Source organism: Diabrotica undecimpunctata, chromosome 9 (genome assembly GCF_040954645.1).
Source record: "Diabrotica undecimpunctata isolate CICGRU chromosome 9, icDiaUnde3, whole genome shotgun sequence".
Lineage (NCBI taxonomy): Eukaryota > Metazoa > Arthropoda > Insecta > Coleoptera > Chrysomelidae > Diabrotica > Diabrotica undecimpunctata.
Window position 1 is genome coordinate 31,472,641 of NC_092811.1, and position 17,887 is coordinate 31,490,527.

General features: G+C 31.8%; 1 protein-coding gene across 4 annotated transcripts in view; it reads left to right on the forward strand.

Moving 5' to 3' along the window:
* LOC140449771 (cardioacceleratory peptide receptor-like) overlaps window positions 1-17,887 on the forward strand; it is a 544,190-nt gene that overhangs the window by 347,815 nt on the left and 178,488 nt on the right. The window lies entirely within an intron of this gene.

Consider the following 17,887-nt stretch of genomic DNA (forward strand, 5'->3'; position numbering starts at 1 on the left):
ATATCTCCTCAACTAAGCAAAATTCTTAGCGAATTGGTTTCTAGTACTCGTACAGAGTATATCGGAATAAAAAGGAAAAGACAGTTAAGATTTGATTTCATGTACAGGGCGCCTGAGCATCCGCTTATACGTATTTCGGCCTAATAGGCCTCATCAGAACGGCTTTCGCAGTCGCTCTGAACATGAAAATAAATCTTTTCTGTCTTAGGAAGCAACTCTAACATGGCTTCGTATAGACGCAAATAGCGACATCGCTATTTGCGTCTATTTTAATAATATTATTATTATTTTTAAGGTATTAAGATTTAATACAAAATAATTTAAAGTTTTATGTAAGTTTAGATTTAAAATTCTAGCGTCACCTAGGAAAGAAATCTGAACAGATAAGCTGACAGATAAAATAAATTAAAATTATCTGAAATATAAAATATTCATTTGCCAAATAAAGTACTAAATAAAAAATTATCTAGAAAATAAATTGTGTTTATTGTAGTTCGTTATTATGTTGTACCTTATCGCGAAATCAAAAATCTAACCTAAATATTGTTGTTCAGTGAAGGTTAGACACATGGATATTAAAAAATTTAATGAAATCGGAGAGTATGATCAGTATGATGTTTAATGTTTATAAACTTAATGCGAGAATATAATATTTGATGCAGAATTAAAAATTTTAAATGTTGTAATGATGTAATAAAGACTTTTTAAAAGATTAAGATTAAGTAAACCGATGTCGTCTCGGTTTACTCCTACTACTTATACTCGGTTACCTCTACAAATTTTTCGTAGTTCTCTACTTTTGGTTCAAGACGAAGCAGCTCAGAATCTAGCGTGTCTACATACTTTTGTCGGTTTGCCTTTTTGAAGTTAAATCTTCTTCTTAAAGGAATAGTTTGTGGTCTGACAATTGGAAAGATATTTATAGCAATTGGTCTATGCTGAGTTGTTGGTATGGTGCCATATCTTACTTTGGTAAATCGGTCTTCGAGGTTATTACTTGAAAAACAGATATCCGGGTTATATCGTCTTTTCCAAACTTTGCTCTAAAAAGATGGTGGAAGTTTAGGATCATGGATTAACTTGAGGCCATTCGTTTCGGCCCATGCTTCTACTGCGTCTCCATTTGCGTCTGAATCTGCATAGCACCAGAGTAAACTGTGACTAATAAAGTCTCCCAGTATAAGCTGATTGGGTTATGAATGGAAGTTAGTTGGGGGTGAAAATATAAAAGGCTGGTTTGGGGGCTTGTATACCGAGGTTATCGTGCATTTTCCGATCTGATTGGTTATTATCTCTATACCGTGTACATTTGTTGTTCCGACAGATGAGACTATGGTTTGAGTTTTAACAAATACCGCACTCTTACGCTTATTGTGTGTTATCTCCGCAATCAGTTTCATACCGGAGACTTTCGGTCTCGCTGCAGTTAGGTCTCTATGGGTTTCCTGGATGCACAATACCTCACATTTCGTGTTCTTGTAGAAATAACATGTCTTGTTTGGCTGTAGTGATGCCCTCAATATTTTTGCTCGCATCGTTGTGGCTTGATGTTTGCCATCTGATTTGGTTTGGTCCGGTGTTGGAAGGATTAGCCGTCTATTAGTAGACGTTTTTAGGGCACGCCGTCAATAGTGTTTACTTTGTAGTTCATGTAGCACTATTGATCTCGTGGAGGCTCCTTCCTTGTCCCCTACTTCCTAAAATGTCAAGGTGATCATTTTCTGTTTACCACGGCTTTCATGCTTTTTTTGTCCAGATGCTTAAGGAAATTTACTCTTCTACTTTTGAGTAATAGGATGCATTATCCATCACTATTAAGGATGGTCGCCCTAATTTTTTTCATGAATTTTCTTTAACCCATTTAATAGTATTTTCTTTTTAGCGAAAATCCGGGTTTTTTAATCTAAAAATACAACTTGCCTGGGATTTCAGATGTTTTATTGTTTATGTATTTTCTTAAAAATGCCACCGTTTTGTTACAACATTAGGAATAGGATTAGCAATGTGACTGACAATAAATGTTCTGAAAAACTAAAGTAAACGTGATTAGCAGAGCCTGAATAACACTCAATTAGAACAAGTTAATAAATTCAGATACTTAAGAGGAGTACTAAATGATAAGTGAGACTCAGATATAGAAAGAAAAATACAAATAGAATATGCTAGGAACATTCGTCGGTTAATCTCTCATTGACTCGTACGACTGCTTTCTGCTTCCACTATAAGTTTTCTATGATTCGTAGGTCTCTGACTAAATAAATGCCTTTGGTTCTTAATATGTTGTAAAGCATTCAATGCTGCACTCTATCGAAAGTTTTTTTTCGTAATCGATGAAAACCACATAAAGGTCTTTACATAAAGTGCTTTACAGGTACCCAGAGTGTTCCTAAATTCAAACTGGGTTTCATCTGGGTGTCTTTCACAATAACTTCTTATTTTTCCATGAAAAATGCAAAAAAAAAATTTCAATGTGTGACTCATTAGACTAATTGGGCTCCGTTATGCAACAAGGAACCAACTGACATTAACTTTTGAGAAAATCAATAAAAATGTTTTATTTATTTAAGGAAATTATTTGGATATAAAAATAATAAAAAACGACTCAAAAGTAAACACGTTTATTATAAGTTATGGATATTAATGCTATAATCAAATTAACAACTAAAAAATTAACTCCTAAGTAAGAAAACAATCACGTGTTTTTTAGTTGTTAAATATAACATTACCAATCCGCATCTGGTTCGAAATCTGGATTTCCGTTAAATCCGTCTATATCCTCGATTATAGTATTATCCGCTATAAGATTTGTATAGAAATCGTGGTAACTTAAGGGTATTAAGTAAAGATAACTTTGTATATCTTTAAGTTTTGCTTCCGAAACTGGCTTTCCTTTAGGCCACAATGGTTCCAAATACGTGGCAAACTGTGACCCAGTTGAAGGTTCTCTTTCTGTTCCCTCTTCTTACTTCTGTATAATCGTCAGTGTCTTGATAATACGTTTTAAAAAATATGCTATAAGGCTTATCTTTACACAATTTAATTTCTTTGGTTTGTAACCAACTTATTGTCTCGTTGGTTTTACTTTTTTTTCTGTTGGTGATTTGTTTTTCTAATTTTGCGGTACTCAAAAAATCTTCTTATGTTATAATATTTACATTAATGTTGCCTTTTAAGTGCACATTTCACATCTCCAAAATCACTATCATTTGAAAGAAACGTATAACCTGGAACTAAAAATCTCAACCTGATAGTCTTTAAATGTGGTGATTCCTCTAGAAGACATTTTAACAGAAGTACTATTTTAATATTCCTGTTTTGACCCCCGCAAGAGTCGCTCCACAGAATAATGTGCTCAACTTTATCGCTAACATTACTGAAAATATATTTTCTTATACGGGCTTTACACCAACAATAAATTCACGAAGAAATTCATGAATTTATTCATCAATTTCTGTGTCAATAAATTCGTGAATTTCTTGGATGTAAAAGTTTCTTTGACTTCAAATAAATTTTTACATCAAGTGTCATTATTTCAGTAGTACCAATGGTTTTATTATTGGATGTTATTTATTGTTGTTTGTTTGAATAAAGATATTTTGGATTTGGAAATATAATCAGAAAACAATATAGTTTTAAAAAGAAAATAGTGATTAAGATTGTACAAAAAATTATGCTGAATTTGGTAAAGAGTAAGAGCTTGAACAAGAGGTAAAAATTAGTGGAAATTACATGTAATTAGTGAAAATTGTTGATTTTGGACACAGAAGATAATTTCAAATAACTTTAATAAGGACAACATAGCTAAAGAAACAGAAAAAGCGGTAATTTTATTTTTTTGTATGATAGAACAAGAAAATCTAGCATTCATTACATACTAAAAATTAACTGCTGTTAGCAGAAATGTTAATCAATTCATTGTGACTTTTAGAATAATGAAAGCCTTTATTTAAATACAATACCTGCCTGCACCAAGTCGAAGTAAAGAAGAAAGAAAGGTACAATACTTTTATAATCTTTTAACCACTATTCATAATATATTCTCAAGAGATACCTAATAAAAATAAATGGGTATGTTTATTGTTAGAATATTGAGATGTGTACAATTCTAATCAAAAAGAGAAGTTGTAAAGAAATTAATACTTAAAAACAAATAAAAAATGGAAATAACCAGTAATACTTTACCACTAGTTTGTGAGCTGATTCTTTACAATTTTAATAATTTGTCTAACATATTACAATTTGCTTTATTGAATAGTAGGGTAGGGTAGGACTAAACTGAATATATAAAAATACAATCATTTTTAAATATAATATAATTTAAATGGTAAATGAAGAATCATAATAGGAATAAAAGCTAGTTTTAATATTTGTTATACACAAACAACTATTTTTTTCTAAATAAAAAAACGTATTTACAGATTTTATTCGTAGGATATGTAATCCTGCATTTTTAAAGAAAGATAGTCAACTTTGGAAGGAAACTATGAATAATAAAGTATAAGAGTAAGAAGAATTAATAGGAAAGAGTAAAATTAGTAGCAGGCCAAAGTCTTTATGTAGAAAAAGCGTTGAAGAGAACACAGCAGAAACATGTCAGAGAAATGGAACTGGCAGAAGACATGAATTGAAAAGAAATAGATTTATTAGGTTTAAAAATTAGATTATTCAAAGAAAAATAAATTTAATAAAAAATTTATAAAGAATTATATGTATATTAATGATCCTTCTGAGGTTTTCCCATAACAAAAATATTTTATAGGGCTCTCAAACATCTTCAACTTAAGTTCAATAATGTCTTTATTTAACAATTCATCTTCAAAATTGTCTTCACTTTGATTTTTCAATTGAATCATTTCAACTGTACAGCCACTTCCATTGACTAAAATGGGAAACTGTCTTCTTCCATACACATTTTGTTACATATCTGGAATTCATTATACAAAATTTCAGGATATCTTAGTGGATTGTTCCAGTGGACTTCTGAATGTGAATTTAAAATGTTATCAATAATATAGAATAATCCATATCTGGTTCTAAAAAATAGATCAATGGACTCGATGCAAAGTTAATTTAACAATCCTATCAATAATACAGAATTATCCATTGTTCATACCGGTTCCATGAAATACTGGGTTCAAAAAGAAAATATATCCAGCGAGTATCAGAATTTAAAATCAATCTTTGATGTATTTAGAGCATTTATTGTAAATTTTTAGAATTCCATGATACATCCTTAATATTATTTGGATAATTAATGACTTATAACTCTTTTTTGCAAGTTGCTGTTTTTGAGAATCATAAGTCGAATATGAAAACCTAGCTACTATCTCCATACTTTTCATTTTGCAATCTTATAATACTTGGCATTTCAAAGAAAACCATCCTTTACTGTTTCAGAAATCAATAGCACCCATATCTCTTGGAAAATGTTGTTTAATCAATTTTTAAACTTTCAAGATGATAAAAACATTTACCTAATGACTAGACCAAGTAAAAGATAGGAGTGAAGAAAAAGGTAGAATTATATAATCTTTTATTAACAAATATTTAGGTACTATATACAAGGTGGTCCAGAATTATGTATATTAATTTCTAGAGCTCATAGTACGTCCAAAAATAAGGTTACTTCTTTATGTACACTTTTTTATAAAACTGAATAATAAAGGAGATACAACCCTTTAAAGTGGTGAATTGAAATTCTTATTTTTTCAAATATCTTCCAAACGGTTTTGAATACGGAGTTCATATTTTGGGAGTGATTATAAGACATTAGGATAATTAATTTTATGTCACCACCTACCACATCCTATATTAATACAGGGTAGTTTTGGAGGGTAAGTGGGGGTTATTGCGTCACATGTTTTTTAATTTTTACATATTTTAAAAATTGTTTTATTGTAATAGTAATACATTTCTTAATATTCATCAAGTATGCTTTGGAATTGACACTTGTGTAAGCAATAATATGACAAATTAATGGAAAACTTAATTGATACTTAACATTTAATTAATGGCGAAAATAATATTTCACAACAACTGTTCAAAATGTCCTCCATTTTGTTGAATACATAATCTTATTCTTTTATTTAGCGAACGCATTAATCAATTTAATGTTACTGGATCGTTTTGTAAATCGGTAAATACTTGTTCAATTTTGTCTCTTAACTCATTTACTGTATTAATTGGAGTGTTATACACTTTTGATTTCAAATAACTCCATACTGTAAAGTCCATTGGATTAAGATCACAACTACGAGCATGCCAATGAATCGGTGCATCCGCACCCCGGCCTATCCACCTATCAGGGAAATGTTCATGTAACCACCTTCTACAAATTCTTGTGTAATGTGGTGTAGCACCATCATGCATGAAAAACATGTTTCTTCGTATTTGTAATGGAATATCTTCCAAAATATCGTGTATATAATATAATATATTCTCAAAGCATTAAATAAATAATATTTGAAAAAAGATGTAAGAAAGGGAAAAGTAAACAATTTTTTAATAAAACTAGAGTTTTCTGTCTCGAAATTGTATGTTTTTCCTAAAAAAAAATACATAATATTATTTTCTGTCTTTTATTATAGAATATTAAACTTCCCTCTTTTCCATAACTATTACTTGACACGACTTAAAAATGCAAAGTTCAATTTGGTTCAAATGGTTCAATAATCAAAAGCAAAATAATTATTATCCCTACTTCGCGCCAAATCTACACAGGTTGGTGATGGTTGGAATTCACGTCCAATAAATGTGAAAAATAGAACATGTTCTATTTCGTCAATTTCTTCACGAATTTATTCATGAAGTTATTCACGGCAAAATTGGATGTCAAATTGTGCCTTACACACGTCAAATTTGACCTTGAAGCGACTTCATGAATTTCTTCATGAATTTATTGTTGGTGTAAAGCCCGTATTAGACAAGACCCCACTCTTGAGCTCCAGGGCCTGCCTGTCCTTCGAGCCATAAATGAAAAGTGGATTTTTTTGCTTGCATAAATTCCGCAAATATATACCCATAACTGTCGTTTATAAAATATAATATTTGAAGATATGCGAGGTAAAGGCAGCATTTTTTCTAAATCAAAGGTCAGAGTTTCTATTTGTTCATCTTCTATTGCTTTGGTTAAGTCAAGGTTCATTTGTTTTCTTCCTAATTCAGCTTGTTCCAAATGTAGTTCCTGTTGTCTAACAATATTCTCTTTTTCATCATCTTTAATACTCTGTATCTTAATTTTAAAGGCATCACATTTATTGCAGGTGACTTTATTTGGCCTTTTTGGTGCAAGTTTAGATCATTCAAAAAAACTCTTTTAAAAGTTGAGAAACTGGCAGGATTTTCACTTTTTGGTTTGTAAACATTATACATTATTGATAAAGTAGTTCCTTCTTGCAAAAATTCTTGTTCCATTTTACGTGCTCTGCAGTAATGGGATACATACCGTGGAAACTGGTTTATATTATTAACTATAATATTTCTTTCACCTGCTGACATTTTGTTGTGCCCACCGCGGACTCCTCGCTTATCAAGTGAAGTCAAAGTTCTTATTTTTTGAAGAGCAGTATTTATGGGTTTAGTTGACACTTGCAATGTATTGATATACATATTTCTACAAACTACTTCTTTATTTATAAAGTATTTTCTTGAGAATTGTTGTGCTGCAGGATTTGTGGCCAGCAAATTTTTTCTCTGTGCAGGATGTTCTCTAACGGATGTTTATATAAATGTAGTTTGTAGATTATAATCAGCTAAGTGCCAATATGTATCTGATAAAATCTCTTGATTTTACTAGCTTAGTGCCGCATGCATCTGATGAAATCTCTTGATTTTACTAGTTTTTTTCTTGATGAGTAATATGTCATATTGTTATTAGTTTTTATTTTTCTTTGTTTTCTGTCTTGTTGTGCAAATTTTCTTTCTTTCTTTTCTTGGACGATCCGAGAAAGATATTTCTGAATTCAAAGTAGACTGATCACTTAGATTTTGATCTAAACTTTCATCTGAAGATATGTCACTGTAGGTAAGTTCGAAATTGTTATCCTTAACAGAATCATCAGAATCTTCTTCATTACCCACATCGTTAGTAATGGATATATCGTGTTCATTAAAATTACTGATTTCTAATTCTGCACATAAACTACTGCTGGTACTTGGTCCCTGCTTTTCCTCGCTGTTAATTGGCTGAACCTAAAAAATAATTTTGCAATAAGGAACCAACTTACATAATAATATTACAAAAAAATCAAAGTGGAATTAATAGTTATTTAACCAACAAGTGTATTAATAAGGGCGATTAACAATTGAAATATTTTAACGCGTGAGCAAAGCGAGTGCGTTAATGTTCGAGATTGTTAATCGCCATTTTAATTCACGAGTTTGTTACAAAACTTTTCCGACGACCATACTTTTCAGAAATAAAGATATCTTAGTTTAAATATTTATTTACTTAACGATAAACAACAATTTTTTCAGCTTTCATTGACTTTATTCAAAGTTTCCTTAGTGGTAGTTTTATTATAGTAAACATTAATATTCGAAATGGTGCAATTACTGAAATTAAAGGAAGATATTGATAAATTATTATCTGCTGTATAGCATTTTGACAAATTTATATTTAAGTCTTCTTGGACCTCTGTAAATTCTGTGATAGAAGAAGAAATTCTGGTGGAGTTAAATTAAACTCTTCGTCAATATCCATCCTTTGATTTTTCAAATACACAGAATTTTAAACAATAAAGTAAATAATGACATACAATACACATACCTCTCGCAAATTGCAAATATAAGCTTCAGTGGAAGTTGATGGCACATTTCTCATAATTTTTTGCGATAGAAAAGTTACTTGGTTTGAAATTGAAAACTTGTACCACCGAATTTATTATTCTGCAATATGGTTTTATCGTCCACTAGATGGTGCTGAGGTGCCAGAACATTTGGCTCGTTATTGCAGAACATGAATAATATTATTTACAGTCTATTCGAACCAAGAACTTTATTTTCGAAAAAATGTTCAATTAGTCTAAATGAGTCGCATAGTTTTGCCCGCTACTTCTTCAGAAATGCAATAAAAACTGACCTAGGCCCAGTGGCGGATCCAGAAATTTTTGTCAGGGTGGGTCATGGGATTTGAGGGTGATTTTGATACAGGATTTAGATGTTTGCCCCTTTCAGTGGCTGATCTCCAGAAATTTTTTGTCGGGGTTGGGGGTGATTTTGATATATGATTTAGATTTTTGCACCTTTACGATTGATATGATTTGTGCCTCATGTAAGGCACCCATTTTCTCAATAATTATTTTAAGCGATATGTTAAACTAATGAGAAGTTATTAAAACCCAAATACCCTACGGGTGCAAAGAAGGGTACAACATTAAGGGGTCTTAAACTTAAACAAAAAAAATTAACATTAGCTACTCTATGACAGTAAAATCAAGTGCACAAGACTATTAAACCAAAATAAGGTTATTAAAATATAAATACTGAAAAATCAAGGGCTGTCAATTTAAACTAGGTATTTTAAAGACAATTAATTTAAACACACCTATCCTATATCTACAAAATCAAGAACAAAACCAAGGATAAATAAGTATAAACCAAAGTTAAGTAATTTAAATGCAATAACTCAATGTAAGTGTAAACATTAATGAATATATTTAACATTCCTAATAAACTCTATCTTATGCCTTTGAAATTTGTGTTTTTCGAAGAATTCTGAAGATTTCGTGGACAGAGCACGTGACCAATAACGAGGTGCTGAGAAGAATGAGGACTGAGAGAGAACTCCTAAATATTGTAAATAACAGAAAAACGAATTATCTAGGACATATTTACAGAGAAGAAAAATGTAACTTTCTACGGCTCATAATGGAAGGGAAAGTAGAAGGAAAAAGAGGTTCAGGAAGAAAAAAATGCTCCTGGCTGAAGAATGTAAGAGACTGAACAGGCATGGACACACATTCGATACTAAGAACAGCTCAAGATAGAGAGTAATTTGCTGTAGTTATAGCCACACTTCCGTAATGAAGAAGAAACCTTAAGAATAAATAATGTAAACAGCATTTTATTTAAATTAATTTATCCAACAAAAAACATAATATAATTAAGGAATAGTTATTTCTATAATTAGGCATATTAGGCTATAAGTGAGTGAAATATTTTTTTACTCGGTATTGACATTTTTCTCACGAATTGTTGATCTAAATTGATCTAAAAGTTCAGTGATTAAAAATACTATAAGAATAAGATAAGTAAATATTATATAATTTTATAAAAATGTATTCTTTTGGCCTGTATGATTTAGCAAATCGATCTATGATTGCATCAACATCTGGAGAAATTTCAGGATGCACATTGATCTGTGCTAAATCAGTTAACCTTTCCACAGAAGTTCTATTTCTAAGCCAAGAAACGCTCTGTTGTTGCTGCACTGACTGGCAATGTAATTAATATTTGCAGAAATATTCTGATATTTGGATACATATGAATATCGCAGGTTTCTAATACTTCTATAATACAATCAGGAAGTTTTCCATTATTTTGCACGACTCTTTTCCACTTTTGAATCCACAGTGAAAACTCTTGTTCTACCGTGAAATATGCAGTAAGTAGATGGTCCAATAATATTATGAAAGGTGTCAACAATTTTTTTAATGCAACTTTATCTTTTGGTGTGTTATCAGTTTTAGATAAAATAATTCGAAGATTAAATAGATTCATAACTTTCTTTCGATTGAATCTTCAATTCAATGTCTAGTTGTTCAGTTGTTCAGCTATTTGTTTACTTCATAGTAAAGTTTGCTAAAAACAGATCCAGCATTTGATCTTTTATTTTGAACATTGCATTTAGTGTTCTCTATGGCCTCAGTAGCCTACTTAAAATCTAATTTTGTTGACTGAAGAAGACGACTAAGACATACAGTTGTACTTAAAATATCACTAAGACAAACTACTGTTTCACAGTTTCAAAAATATCTTGGATAGCAGCCCCCAGTTCCTTTATTTGTCTTCACTAAAGTATCAGACAGAGCTAATGCAACAAAAATATTCACTTTGATATTTATTATAGATAAATTATAAAATGTAGCACACAGTCTCAATAATTATAATACATATTCAAATTACAAACAACCAGTTCGTAGACAAAACTGAAGATAAGAAATACCTAATACAAAATAAAAATATGCTGATTTCGTGCGAAAAGTCGTGTACATTGAATGAGCAATAATGGGTGGACGGTAATTCCATCTCATCGATAATCGAACGATTTTCTGGCACTTAAATAACGAATTGACAAAATTTGAAAATCGCGTAACTCTGAATTCGTGGAAGTCTTAGTCAAGGTATTACTGTATTTAGAATTGGTAATTTTTTTAAAGAGCAATTTAAAAAGGCTTCCATATAATTCTACACTTACCCCCAAAATAAATGAGTTTGAATCATTTCAACTCTTAACTTCCAGCTTATAGGGTTGATGGGTTTTAAATTATTTTTTTTTAGGATTATTTGATTGATATTTAATTTTGTCTTGGGGGTGGTCAAGTCTTGGCGCTTGGATCCGCCACTGCCTAGGCCTCAGGTATTTTATCATAATTATTTTAAGACTCATTTCTTTGCAAAATAATTAAGTTCTAAACCAAAATGACATTATGACATCTAATTGAAGACACAAGTTACCATTTTATAATGATATCAATCTAAATGTCTGTAAAACTTATTATGTATTGTCATATATCAATAACCTCCAAAGTATGTACCTTATTCATTTCCTTATGGACGGCTCTGTGCCAACAAAGAATACAATCTAGTCATAAAGTAAATTACAGCCATTCGACTACATTTCATTCAAGTTTATGACAAACGGCATTTTCTGAATGGGTAAAATCAGACTTCTTCCAATATTAATTGAATCAAAATTAATTTTCTGTGCTCACTCTAGTCGCCCTTAGAAGGTATTAAAGTTGGTAGAACCTTTTAAACGCGGACAACCCCTTTAAAGACTTCGCCAACGAAATGAGTAGTCGGAATTTATTTTAATTCGTCTTTGGCATCGTTCCTTGAAGCAGACTTTTTTAAAATTACATTAGTAAAAAATTAGTCTATATTTTTCTTATCGGTGGAAAAGTTGAGAGTTTAAAATTTTTCAGGTCGTATCAGATGTTTTTTCACTGGAATTTAATTAAGCAACTTTTTAAAACTTTTAGAGATGTAATGAGTAATTTCTAAAAAGCTGTTTTATTGGAAAGAGCTGTTTTGAAAAAAAGTAAATTTAGTCTTAGAGCTATGCTACGACAGCTTTTCAGAAGTCAATAGAGTTTAAACATTACTTCGTTGATCACAGAAAATATTTAAAAAGATCTGTTAATGGGAGATTCAAAGGACTGCAATTTTTAATGATAACATTAATAAAATATCTTAAAAACTATAAAATATTTATATTTAGTTTGTGTTCATGGCATCAGACAAAATCTATTTGCCACAAAACATAAAAATGGTTAATTATTATTATTTTTTTTTTATTTAAATTAATGTGTCTCGGCTGCAATGGCCATTGACACAAACAATATTGTGTACAATAATTATTACAATAAATATATATATACAACAGCACTAAAGGCCTTAGAGGCCCATGGCTTAAAAAGTTTGTTCTTTCTTCATTTTCGCTTTCCTTTATGTACTGAGATCTTCTCTGGCTCGATATGTGATTTTTCTCCATTCTTTCTTGTTATTCATTTTTCTTTTCTGGCCTTCTAGTCCAATTTGTTCCATATCTTTTTCTACCTCCTGATTCCATCTATTTTTTGGCCTTCCTTTTCTCTTTTTTAAAGTTATAGTGTAGTTCAGTACCCTTTTTGAAGTCCTCGTGTTCGACATCCTTTCTAGGTGACCTCGCTATCTTAGTCTCTGTGCCTTTATGACTCCTATTATGTTAGGTTGATTATATAATTTCTTTAACTCATCATTTAATCTTCTTATCCATAAACCGTCCCTTATTACTCCTCCATATATCTTCATCAGGATTTTCCTTTCCCATATCTCCAGTAAATTTTGTTCATTTTTTGTCATTGTCCATGTCTCACTGCAGTACGTTACTATTGGTTGTATAGTTGTTTTGTATAACTGTATTTTTGCCTTTCTTGATAAAAACTTGCTTTTCAACATTCCGCTAAGAGCATGTACACTTCTATTGCCTACCATTATTCTAGCTTGTATTTCTTCTTTAATGTTAGGTTTGCGTGATATTATTGTACTTAGGTATGTAAATATTTCTACCATTTCGAATTCGTATGATAATCTTTCGTCTACTTCTACTTTAAACTTTTTTCCATCCCTGAACTGATCATCTGTCCACTGCATACATTTTGTTTTAGTTTCATTTATGTAAAGTCCCATTTTCTTTGCTGCTTTTACTATTCTCTGTACTATCTCCTGTAGCTCTTTTTTTCCTCTTGCCAGCAACACTATATCATCCGCAAATGCCAAAACTTGGTATCTTTTATGATATAGGAGTCCTTCTCTATTGATTTTCGCTTCTCGCATTATTTTTTCTAGGCATAAATTGAAGAGTAATGATGACAAAGGATCGCCCTGCCTTAATCCTTCGTTTACTATAAATTTGTCCGATACATAATTGTTTACTTTGACTCTGTTTTCTGTATTCTCTAAAGTAAGATGTATCATGTTACGCAACTTTCTGCTAACTCCCAGTTCCTCAAGGGTCTCTTTTAATTCCTTCCTTTTTATTCTATCGTATGCTTGCTGGAAGTCGATGAATAGCGCTATCGTTGGTAAGTTGTGTTCATATCTTTCTGCTTGTAATTCTCTGATTATGAATACTTGGTCCGTTGTGCTTCTCCCTCGTCTAAATCCGCACTGATATTCGCCTATTATATTTTCAACTTATTTTTCTAGCTTATCTTTTATGGATTTTGATAGGATTTTATATACGGTATTTAGTAACGCTACTCCTCTGTAATTACTGCATTCTGTTTTGTCTCCTTTTTTGTGTAATGGGCAAATAATGGCTTCCTTCCAATCTTCTGGTATTCGTTCTTTTATCCATATCTCCTTTATGATCTTGTATATCCAATTATTTAGCAGTTTTCCACCATATTTCATCATTTCTGCTGTTATGTTATCGCTTCCAGGGGATTTGTTGTTTTTCAGATTTTTTATGATTTCCTCGATTTGTTCTTTGCTGGGTGAATTATCTTCTATGTATTCTAAGTGTTCGATTCTTGTTTCTGCTTCCATACATTCTCTTTGTTTTGACTTATTATTGCCATTTAGTAATTTATCAAAATACTCTTTCCATCTTTCGGCTATTTCTGCTTCCCCGCTTATATTATTTCCTGCTTTGTTTTTAACGAATATGGGTTTTTGTTGGAAACCTTTTTTTCATTTCTAGCACATTGATATTATTACAATAAATACATGTTACTAATTGCTACAGTAAGTTAATCTATAACCTTAGAACCTATGACTAAATAATACAACAGTTTTATCACTAAGATACACACGTCCAAAAGTTTGGAATACGTACAAATAAAATACCTAGGCCTATGGTGGTTTTAAAACTGTTGTTGATATTCATTCTATAGCGTTTTTAAATGAAAATGATAAAAAATTTGAATCGTTTTTGTATGATTTTGGTCACATTCAACTGATTAGCGTATTTACACATTATTTCAGTCTTAGTTTAAATTTGAATTGAGCCTTTAAAAATGCCTAGAAATGTGATATCTCATTTTAACAGATCTAGAGTAATTGCTTTGTTACAACAGGGCTTTAGTCAAAGTTATATCATGAATATTGTTGATGATACTCCGAGTGCTGTATCGAAAATTAAAAAAATATCCAAGATACAAATGACGTCAAGGATCGTCCCAGAAGTGGTAGAAGTCGATGTACAATAGCAGCACAAGACCAGCAAATAACATTGATAGCTCGTAGAAATCGTCTGGAATCTACAAGTGGTATATCCAGAGACATTTCTAGGCTTCAAGAACTGAATATTTTACGGCAAACAATAACACGCAGACTAAATGCGGTAAATTTGTATCATAGAAGACCGCTACGTGTTCCCAAACTAACCTACCAACACAAAATAGTAAGGTTGCAATGGGCTAGAGAAATAGTGCATCATGGTCCTAACTGGAATAACGTGATGTTCTCTGATGAGTCAAAAATTGGCTTGGTATCTGCTTCGCGAAAAACACTGGTTTGGAGGGCCCCAGGACGACAAGCCCGACTAGAAACAGCCCAACCGCGTGTCCCATTTGAAGATGGCAGTATTATGGTTTGGGGTGGTATTATGAGTGGTACACGGACGCCACTGCTGGTTCTGGAGAGAAGAGTCACTGGTGCTGTGTACATTGAGGAAGTTTTAAATCCTGTCCTACGTCTATTCCGAGGGGCGATAGGTGATGAATTTGTGTTTATGCATGACAACGCATCTCCTTATCGAACAGCAGCAGCACAAAATTCTCTGGAAGAAGAAGGAATATGTACATTACAGTGGCCCTCGAATTCCCCTGACATGAACGTTATTGAACATGCTTGGGACATTTTCAAAACACGCATTAAGAAGGGAAACAATCCCCCTATTACACCTCGAGAACTAAAAGACCAGTTAATCGGCAGTATGCCAAATCGCCTACAGGCATGCACACAGGCCAATGGAGGAAATACTAATTATTAGTTTTATTAAAAATTATTTTTTTCTATACTAATTTATTTTTAAATGTAAGTTCTACATTGTAAGTTTTTCACTCCAAGAGAATAAATAATTTTTTTGCATATCGTTTATCTGGTTTTGAGATTTATTTAGTATTGTTGAGAATTGAAACAAAATAATGTTTAACTATTCAGAACAGTTTATATATAAAAATCAATAAAAAGATGAAATTATCCAATATTCCAAACTTTTGGACATATGTATATAAGTTAAAGGTAAAATACATGGAAAACAAGGGGTCATAATCTGTTGAACAACTGAATGCCTTTCAAGAAACCAATTAGGTTAAAGACTTGATCGGGCGAGTTTAAAATGTCTTTGATATTTGACTTAAATTTATGTTGCACTCTGTGTTTTGCGTACCGGGGACACTCGATCAGGATATGTTTCACGGTTAATACACTTGAGCAGATTTGGCAATTGGGCTTCGGCTCGGATTTCATTAAATATTCATGTGTGAATCGGGTATGTCCTATTCTTAATCTTCGGATGACAGCTTTTTCGTTTCTAGACATATTTGGAAGTTCAATTTTTTTAACAGTCTACCGGATCTCATGTAATGCACTCTTGATTGTGTTCCAGTGGGTTTGCCAGGTATGATATTGTTGTTGCTTGAAAATTTGCTTTAGGTCATTACGGATTTGAATATGTTGAGCTTTTGAGGATTGACTGTTTACACAAGAAGCTTGCTTGGCTGCTTGGTCTGCTTTTTTATTACCGGGGATGCCGACATGGGATGGTAGCCAGATGATCGTGACATCTACACCTTAAAAAGCGAGTGCATTGTGTGTCCTATGGATTTCTTAAACTAAGGGATGCTGAGAGTATAGGCTTTTTATCGACTGTAGTGACGACAGGGAGTCTATGCATATTGCTTGGTTTTTATGATCTATTTTTAGTTTTTTAAAAGCTTCTAGTATCGCATAAAGTTCTCCAGTGTATACGCTGCATAAATTCGGTAAAAAAGATGATTTCACTACTTCATCATGTGTGGTAACGGCACATCCAACGCCTGCTTCGCTTTTGGAGGCATCTGTATACAGAATTTTTTGGAATTGGTTCTTGCTTATTATTTCTTCGAAGTGTTGCCTTATAATAAGGTTTAAGGTTTCATTTGGTTTTCATCAGTTTCATCAGGTTAATTATTTGAAATGTTTCATGTTGTCTATTTCTTTAACTCTTTGAGGCACAGAAGAATGTTATTATTCTAGACCCTAGTTGTACACAAAATAAAGTTTTAAATGAGAAACATTTTTTTGTGTTTAAGTTGGACTTGGTAATCAACAGAAATAAAAAATAAGAAATTTCATTTAAAAAACATGTCACTTTGACATATAGAGGGTGGTACAATAGTTGTACCACTGTGCAGCACCAATATTTTCTTTGTGTATTAGAAATAATGACTAGTGTTTTAAAAATCTTTATTTTCAGATGAAAAAATTTTAATTTTTTATGATATTGTTGGAAATATTCTTTTGTTTTACTGAGACATAAAGCAACCTTACAAATGATACAAATTCATTCAGTACGGATTTGCTGTGTATTAGCACCATATCGGGCACACCTTCTTCTTGTTGACCGTATTGGCTGGTGGTCTGAAGACGTAAATCTTACTTCTTCAGGCAACCTTCTTTGTCGTTTATTTATTGGTACTCCACTATTTTCTTCTGAACCTGCTGCAGTTAATTCCACATATTTCTCCACCAATAATCCATCTATTACTCTTCTTCGAAAGAGACCGCGTATCTTATGTAATATGAAGGCGTTTACAAGAGTCTAGAAAATGGAAAAAAATTCGCATCCACCATTTTTTGCTTTTCCTATCCAACTCGTATGAAGAGTTCATTTGGTCAAATCTGTCAACAAAATTCATGTTAAGATTATAATCAACCAAAGCCGTAGGACATGGAACAAACATTTTCGATCCATCTTTTTACCTTCTTTGTACAGAAGGTGGGATCGTGAAAATTAGAATATGAACAAGACCTCCTATCATTTCATTTAATAAAAGTTATTCCATCACTACTTGCAAGATAATCGTACTCACAGTGCTTTATTTGCTTATCTTTACGTAATTTTGGTAAATGCTTTCTGTTTTGACATAACTGTTCCACATAAATAAAATTTAAGGTCTTTTAGATTTATTTGTAA